The sequence below is a fragment of the Triticum aestivum genome, chromosome 5B, assembly GCF_018294505.1.
Source record: "Triticum aestivum cultivar Chinese Spring chromosome 5B, IWGSC CS RefSeq v2.1, whole genome shotgun sequence".
In the NCBI taxonomy this organism is placed as follows: domain Eukaryota; kingdom Viridiplantae; phylum Streptophyta; class Magnoliopsida; order Poales; family Poaceae; genus Triticum; species Triticum aestivum.
Window position 1 is genome coordinate 322,281,031 of NC_057807.1, and position 9,131 is coordinate 322,290,161.

A 9,131-nucleotide genomic window follows, 5' to 3' on the forward strand; every position below is an offset into this window, starting at 1 on the left:
CTTGCACTTGGTCTGAACTGAGACATGTATGTTCTAAATATCTTTGTTTCAGAAATTTAAAGCCAAGGTTAAAATCTTTTGGGAAAACCGATGCTAGTATAGTTTCTTATTTAAGGACATCAGAAAATGAATGCGAAAGAGAATTCATAGATGAATGGGAAGATGCCAAATCTGAACCATTCATTTGCTTAACTCCAAAGCCGTTCTCACAAAAAGATTGGCTAGAAAACAAAAGGTATACCTTCGATTCAAGCATGTGTGATCAAATATTTGATTTGTTGCTAAAAAATAATTACATAAGAATTCTTGATCACCATGTCAAGCCATCAATCCAAGGACGAATGTATTGTAAGTTGCATGATTCGTTCAAGCATAGTTTTGAGGATTGCAATATGTTTCGTCAAATAGTTAAATCGGCCATTGAAAAAGGACGATTGAAGTTTGTTGAAACACCAAGAGATGACCAGTCTATTCCGATTGGTCCCGATGGCAAAAAGTTTTTGCATCGGCTGCTTCAAGCCGATCCATTTAAAGAGAATGTAAAAGCTGCAGGTGATGGGATCAGGCTTTCAAGTAAAGAAGTTGTTGAAGAGCATAACGAGCATAATCTTGAGGGCGAGAGTTCCATCGAAGCTACAATGGAGACGCCAAGGACTGGGGGGCAGCAAGCAAATCCAATGATCGATGAAAGCAAACCAAAAGAAAACAAAGGCCGGAATAAGCACAAGTGTAAGAGATCAAAAATCACCTTCGCTGAACTATTGGATAAATATCAAAATAAGAGTGAAAAGAAGAATGCTTATCGGCCAAATCATGCAAAGAAACCAAGATCTCCCCCAAGGCGCAAATATGAGGATTGGTATTGGCAAAGTGATAATTTTAATGCAACATATTCATATCCTTATTTTGGGCCGCCAATGCCAATATCGTGGATGCCTCCCTATGCTCATATAGATACATATTCATCATGGGACAGGTATGATACAAGGGCACATTCTCCATCTTATTCTAGACCATCTCACCAATACTATGCAGCTCCAAGGAGATCAACATTTGAACAATCACACGTCAAAGACCGTTTCAATCATAAGGAATCGGTCCAGAACTCAAGGAAGAAGAAAGAGGTGGTAAAGAAAGTTTACCGCGTGAAAAGAGATGGTCGTAAGTGTGCTGCTTCAGATTTCATCTCAAATAACAAAGATCCAATTAAAGTGTTGACATTGGCTACAAAAGGCAAAGAAGTGAAGCAATCAATTGATAAAATCAGAGTGCCAAATCTGAAGAAAAGAAGTTGAGAGTGCACAAAGCCAAAAAAGAATTGCCATTGGTCAAAACAGAATCACAGCCGAGATGCCCACTCGGCTTATCATATTCGCAAAATAAGAAATTACAAAATCTTAGTGCACAAGAGGTGAAAAAGAAGAACATGGCATGGGTTCCCAAGAAGATCAATCAAGACAAAAATGATGTGCATGCTTCTATTGCAACAAGTACAATAAAAGTGAAGAAGGAAAAGAATGAAAGCAACAAACAATTAAGCCGAAGGTGCGCATCACAACATCAAAATCTTTGGTTAGCACATCATCCATTTTCTTCAACCATGACGTTAATGTCTTTGCCATGGAATTCATCCCTAGGTATGATCAATTACCCTCCATGGATTTATTTTGATCCATGGATGCAACATAATTTTCAATATCACGAGAGGGTATTACCAAATCACTATACATTTGGTTAGCTTCATTTTTGTTGCTAATACAAAGGGGCCGAAATATTTTATTCCTATTTTATTTGTTTATTTCAGCTATACATGCTTTAGTGGGTGAATTCTACATGGACCTCATGGTAATGGCCGATACTTAACTATCGTCCTAAGAAACTATCTGATCATGGTCGGTGTGGAATTCTAACATCGTCCTTAGTTCAATTGGAGACCGAGACAAGGTACATGTTAAGTGATATTAGCCTTCTAGTACTATGGAGATTATATTTTGATGGTTCAATTCGTAGCAATGGCCAAAGTGTTGGTCTTGTTTATATATCTCCTTATGGTACTATTTTTGAAGCCTTATGCCGCTTAGTACATTTTTATGCACGGTTAATCAAAGCCGAATATGAATTGTTATTCTGATTGAATCTTTTACTTGCTATAGGTGTTATACATATTGGGGCTTTCGGTGATTCGTTATGAGTAGTGCAACAAATATCCAAGGGTTATCAATGTTTTGACGAATCACTTATAATTTATCTTGAGGCACGTCGAGATGTAACATCCTCCTTGGGTTTCTTTGAAATTATTCCCACATCTAGACATGACAATTCAAGAGAGTTGGCGCAACAGGCATCCGGCTACTATGTTAATCATGGTGTATTGCATTTCTATCAATAGCCGATGCTTTGTCTCGTCAGCAGAGTTAAGGCCGAACCGAAGTCCACCTCTTCGGCCACTAATGAAATTTTTATGCAGGCGAAAGCAACGATTTGAGAAAGTTCATTGTTGATTACCTGCAAAGTCCTAGCAAAAGGGTGAACAATATGGTCCAGAGGATGACCCTGAGATACATATGTATGGAACTTCATCATCGGATTGTTAACAAAGTTGAGAAGGTTTCACCCAAGTTTACATCAATGATTCAAACAAATAATGACCGATATATATTTATCGCCCTAAGCACATGCAAAGTGGTCGATGGAGTGTTGACATCGTCCTTAGAACCAACACGGTACAAGTTATTTTTCGGCACGCTACCTTTGCCGAAAAACAGGGGGGCATGTGTTGACGCTCAAAAATGGCATGATCGCGAAGAGTGACTTGAGTCTATAATGGGATGAGGCTAAAATTATGAGTTCATGTCACCATTTGATGGCCCTCTTCAAGATGATCGAAATAAATATGAAGATGGACCAAAACGGAGCTCAAGTACAAAAGATATGACAATTTTGGAGATACCCGTGTTGACACCAGATTAAACAATGGCATGAAACCTAATTAAGATGGCCTCTGATGGAAAAAGTTAGAACTGCAAAGTTGTGCGTCTCGTCGAAACGGTGGATTTTGATATAAAAATCGTCTTAATCCGAGGTCGTATGCAACCTGTGGAGGCAAAACAAGGTCAGAAACAGAAGCTGCAGAGTCATTTCGGACCGACCGAGTTGATTTGATCGGTGAGACCGAGTTGGTCCGAAAATTTACCAGAGTTGGCAATGTTGACTCGGTAGGACCAAAATGAACGAATCGGTGAGACCGAGTTGGTCCGAGAAATTGCCAAAGATTCCTGTCCGAGTTAGGTTAGGGTTTTTGACGTTTTGGATGGACTTTTTAGTCCTTTTCTTACGGGAAGTCCAGCCGCCTCATAAATAGATGAGAGGTGACGGCCGATTGAACAACACACAATCGAACAAATCTATCTACAATTTTTACCTTTACTTTTCCTTCTCCCTTGTTCTTCTTCTTCCTCGTTCTTCGTTCGTTCTTCTTGTTGCAGGGCGGCGAATCTCGAGGCCCTAGGGGCGATCAGGTCGACCTAGGGCAGCCCATAGCCGCCGCGCACCGTGACGGGGTCCCTCCCGGGCGTGTGGGGTTTCGGGTCATCAAAAGGACCCACCGAATTGCCCGTGTACTGCGCTTCCGGACGGGTCTCCTTCGACGTGAGCTGCGGTGCATCACCCCCGGCGTCGAGGGTACCCGGTGACGTGTTCGTGTGCGAACATTATGCACTTTTCTATCAATTCTTCGATAGTAGTTTGTTCACCCACCGTAATACTTATGCTATCTCGAGAGAAGCCACTAGTGAAACCTATGGCCCCGGGTCTATTTTCCATCATATAAGTTTTCGATCTATTTTATTTTGCAATCTTTACTTTCCAATCTATATCATAAAAATACCAAAAATATTTATCTTATTATCTTTATCAGATCTCACTTTTGCAAGTGTCCGTGAAGGGATTGACAACCCCTTTATCGCGTTGGTTGCAAGGTTCTTATTTGTTTGTGCAGGTACGAGGGATTTGAGTGTAGCCTCCTTCTGGATTGATACCTTGGTTCTTAAAAACTGAGGGAAATACTTATGCTACTTTGCCGCATCACCCTTTCCTCTTCAAGGGAAAACTAACGCATGCTCAAGAGGTAGCATCGCCGTCGGCACGGTCGCTCTTCTATTACCATCGGGATTAGTGATAAACCTAAATAATTGTTATTTAGTGCCTGCGTTGAGCATGAACATTATATCTGGATCTTGTTTAATGTGAGACGGTTACTCATTTAAATCAGAGAATAATGGTTGTTCTATTTATATGGGTAATATCTTTTATGGTCATGCACCCATTGTGAGGGGTTTATTCTTATTGAATCTCGATAGTGATGATACATGTTCATAACATTGATGCAAAAAGATGTAGAGTTTATAATGATAGTACCATTTTCTTGTGGCACTGCCGCTTAGGTCATATTGGTGTAAAGTGCATGAAGAAACTCCATGCTGATGGACTTTTGGAGTCACTTGATTTTGAACCATTTGACACATGCGAACCATGCCTCATGGGCAAGATGACTAAAACCCTGTTTTTCAGAACAATGGAATGGGCAAGTGACTTATTGGAAATCATACATACTGATGTGTGCGGTCCGATGAGTGTTGATGCGCGCGGTGGACGTAGTTACTTTCTCACCTTCACCAATGATTTGAGTAGATATGGGATATTTACTTAATGAAGCACAAGTCTGCACCGTTTGAAAAGTTCAAGCAATTTCAGAGTGAAGCTGAGAATCATCATAACAAGAAGATTCAATTCCTACGATCTGATCGAGGACGAGAGTATCTGAGTTATGAGTATGGCAATCACTTAAGACAATGTGGAATTGTTTCACAACTGACGCCACCTAGAACACCACAACGCAATGGTGTGTCTGAAAGTCATAATTGTACATTATTGGATATGGTGCGCTCTATGATGTCCCTTACCAATCTTCCACTCTCGTTTTGGGTTTATGCATTAGAGACAGTTGCATTCACTTTAGATAGGGCATCATCTAAGTCTGTAGAGACGACACTGTATGAACTATGGTTTGGCAAGAAACCTAAGATGTCGTTTCTTGAGGTTTGGGGCTGCGATGCTTATGTCAAAAGGCTTCAGCCAGAAAAGCTCGAAGCCCAAAGCAGACAAATGCATTTATATAGGATACCCAAAGGAGACGATTGGGTGTACCTTCTATATCAGATACGAGGGCAAAGTGGTTGTCGCTAAGAATGGGTCCTTTCTCGAGAAAGAGTTTTTCTCGAAAGAATTGAGTAGGAGGAAGATAGAACTTGATGAGGTTGTTGAACCTTCACTTCAACCAGAGAGTAGTGTAGCGTAGAAAGATGTTTCTGTGGCACCTACGTCAGTTGAGGAGGATGCTAATGATAGTGATCATGAAGTTTCAGATCAAGTTACTATCGAACCTCGTGGATCGACAAGGATACATACTGCTCCTGAGTGGTACGATAACCTTGTCTTACAGGTCATGTTGTTGGACAACAATTAACCTACAAGCTATGGAGAAGCGATGGTGGGCCTGGATTCCGACAAATGGTTAGAGACCATGAAATACGAGATGAGGTCCATGTATGATAACAAAGTATGGACTTTGAAAGTATTAGCTGAAGGGCAAAAGACCATTCAGAATAAATGGATCTTCAAGAAGAAAACGAATGCGTACAGTGATGTCACCGCCTTTAAAGCTCGACTTGTGGCAAAGGGGTTTTCACAAGTTTAAGGAGTTGACTACGTTGAGACTTTCTCACCCGTAGCGATGCTTAAGTCCGTTATAATCATGTTGGCAATAGTTGCAATTTTTGGTTATTAAATCTGGTAGATGGATGCCAAAACAATGTTCCTTAACGGTTTCCTTAAGGAAGAGTTGTATATGATGCAACCTGAAAGTTTTGTTGATCCAGAGAATGCTGACAAAGTGTGCAAGCTCCAGCGATCCATTTATGGACTGGTGCAAGCATCTCAGAGTTGGAATCTTTGCTTTGATGAGGTGATCAAAGCGTTTGGGTTTATACAAGTTTACGGAGAAGCTTGTATTTACAAGAAAGTGAGTGGGAACTCTATAGAGTTTCTAATATTATATGTGGATGACATATTGCTAATTGGAAACAATACAGAACTTTTGAAAAATGTGAAGGAATATTTGAGCATGAGTTTTTCAATGAAGGACCTAGGAGAAGCTGCTTTCATGTTAGGGATCAAGATCTATAGAGATAGATCGAGATGCTTGATAGGACTTTCACAAAGCACATACCTTGATAAGATTTTGAAGAAGTTCAAAATGGATCAGTCCAAGAAGGGGTTCTTGCCTGTTTTGCAAGGTGTAAAGTTGAGTAAGACTCAATGCCCGGTGACTATAGAGGATAGAGAAAAGATGAGTGGCATCCCCTATGCTTATGCCATAGGCTCTATCTTGTATGCAATGTTGTGCACGAGACCAGATGTCAGCCTTGGGATAAGTATGGACAGAAGGTTTCAAAGTGATCCAGTAATGGAACACTAGACAACGGTCAAGAATATTCTTAAGTACCTGAAAAAGACTAAGGAAATGTTTCTCGTTTATGTAGGTGATCAAGAGCTCGTCTTAAAGGGTTACGTTGATACAAGCTTTACCACTGATCCAAATGAATCTAAGTCTCAAACAGGATATATATATATATTCTAAATGGGGAGTAGTAAGCTGGTGCAGTTCCAAGCAAAGCATGGTAGCTGATTCTACATGCGAAGCGGAGTACATAGTTGCCTCGGAGGTAGCAAAGGAAGGTTTCTGGATCAATCAGTTCATGACAGATCTTGGAGTTGTGCCCAGTGCACTGGACCCGATGACTCTGTTCTGTGACAACACTGGTGCCATTGCTCTAGCCAAAGAACCTTCACAAAAAGACCAGACACATAAAGTGACGCTTCAATTCCATCCGCGATGCTATCAAGGAGGAGGATATAAACATTTGCAAAGTGTATACGGATTTGAATGTTGCAGATCCGTTGCTAAACCTCTTCCACGAGCAAAGCATGATCAACACCAGAACTCTATGGGTATTAGATTCATTACCATGTAATACTAGATTATTGACTCTAGTGCAAGTGGGAGACTGTTGGAAATATGCCCTAGAGGCAATAATAAAGTGGTCATTATTACATTTCCTTGTTCATGATAATTGTTTATTATCCATGTTATAATTGTATTGACTGGAAACTTAAATACATGTGTGGATACATCTTTACCTAATAATAAAGAAAATTGGGTTTCTGCCGTCTGTCGTCGGCACTTTTCCAGAAAAGTCCCCCAGTTTCTGAGAATTCAACCCGCAGTCCTATTTTAAGTGAGTATCCGAGAAAACGCTTTGTTTTTGCAAAAAACACCCCCTGCACCGCTTATCCATTTGCGTTCTCCACCGCCGGGCAAGCGCTGCCGCTTGTTGTGTTAAAAAAAAGCGTTGCCGCTTGCCATTGGCGTTCACGCCGCAAGAGCCAAGGAAGGGGTGATGCATCGCAGCGGGCATCCACGCCGCCCGAGGCCAGGAATGCGGCGAGCCGTCGCGACGGTCGTGCGTTCATGCCGAAGCGAGAAGGAGGCCGGGTCGGCCTGCTGGTTTGCTGGGCGCTGGAGAGGCTCGTGGCAGGGAGCTCCTCTCCTCTGCTTTCGACGCGAGGCAGCTGAAGAGATCGGGCTGCAGAGCTGCGGGCCGGGGGCCGAAGAATGGCGCGGGCACTGGATGGGACTTGTGCAGGTCTAGGCGAGATGGGAATGGCGTGGTGGGGTTCTAGACGCCGGCGGGTCCTTGGCCGGCGACGCTCGGGCATCGGCCGGCCAAGGGCGTCTCTCTGAAGAAAAATAGAAGACAGAGAGAGCTCTTAGAGAAAAGAAGCATGGGAGATAAGAGAGATGGAGGAAGAAGGGGAGGGCTCACCCACGACGCGGAGGAGGACGCGCGATTGAGGAAGCAGCAGGTCGTCGTCCACCACATCGCCCAGTGCGAGGCTTCTCCCGACGCGGAACTGCCGCAGCTGTTGCTGCTGGCCAAGACACCCGCATCCGCGCACTCCTCATGGAGTCCTGCAGCGAAGGGAGGCGGGAGAGGGAGAGTGCCCTGGCTGGCAGGGAGGGGAGGAAGAAGGGGAGGAGTGGTGGTGGAGGAGCAAAGCAGTGAGAGGATGCGGCTGGATGAGGCCTGTGGCCTCTCGTAGTCAACGCGAGCCGCGAGTAGAGAAAGAGGGGAGAATGAGCGACGCGGGATCAACCGAACCTCTGGAGCATGGAGCAGGTGGTGAAGGCTGTGCGGTTCGAATCGGGTCCGAGGCGAGGCTGCTGGCCTGATCAGGAGCACGGGGGCCGGCGACTGGGGCGGACGGCCAGATCAGGCCGACGGCAGAGCAGCTCCAAGGCGCCAGCCATGGCATCCTCTGGGTTCCTCGCCGATTAGGGGGTGCTTCCTGAATAGCCACCACGGCCCCGCGGACGTGTCGCTATTCTGGCTGGGTTGGACGGAGAAGAGGAAGAGCGCCAGAGCTGGGTTAGGATGAGGAGGAAGAATGGCGATTTGGATAAGAGGAGAGGAATGGCAATGAGATAAGGCACATAGTGGGCGGTCGGTGCTGTCCTCTGCTAGCACGCGAGGCGGCACCAATGTCTTGTAACGGCTAGAAGCTACTAGATGCACGCGTGCTAGCATCGATTTCTATTTTCAGGAAGAGCACCGATTATTACTTGATGTTGTTTGTTGTTAGTACTATATATCAGATATTCCCTCTGTCCTAAAATAAGTCTCTCACTACAATTTTATACACAATTTTGTACTCCCTTCGTGTTTAAATATAAGTCTTTTTAGAAATTTTAATATGGACTACATACAGATGCTTATAGACATATTTTAGAATGTAGTTTCACACATTTTGCTCGGTATGTAGTCCATATTAAGATCTCCAAAAGGACTTATATTTAGGAACAGATGGAATACTATAGTTAGTACAACGAGACAATTATTTTAAGACGGATGGAGTACAATAATTAAAAGCGAGTGAAATATTGAAAAGAAATATTTCTTAATAGAGAAGATATTTGAAGCAAGCCGGTACTTGCTAACCATCAAGATATTCCT

The 9,131-nt window shown here is 43.2% G+C and overlaps 1 long non-coding RNA gene across 1 annotated transcript; it reads right to left on the reverse strand.

The window, feature by feature from the left end:
* Positions 1 to 6,930: 6,930 nt before the first annotated feature.
* On the reverse strand, positions 6,931 to 8,624 carry LOC123116049 (uncharacterized). The gene is made up of 2 exons (XR_006456910.1): positions 7,944 to 8,624; positions 6,931 to 7,857 (listed from the first exon to the last, which is right to left on the reverse strand). It is a non-coding gene; the product is annotated as an uncharacterized lncRNA (long non-coding RNA).
* Positions 8,625 to 9,131: the final 507 nt, after the last annotated feature.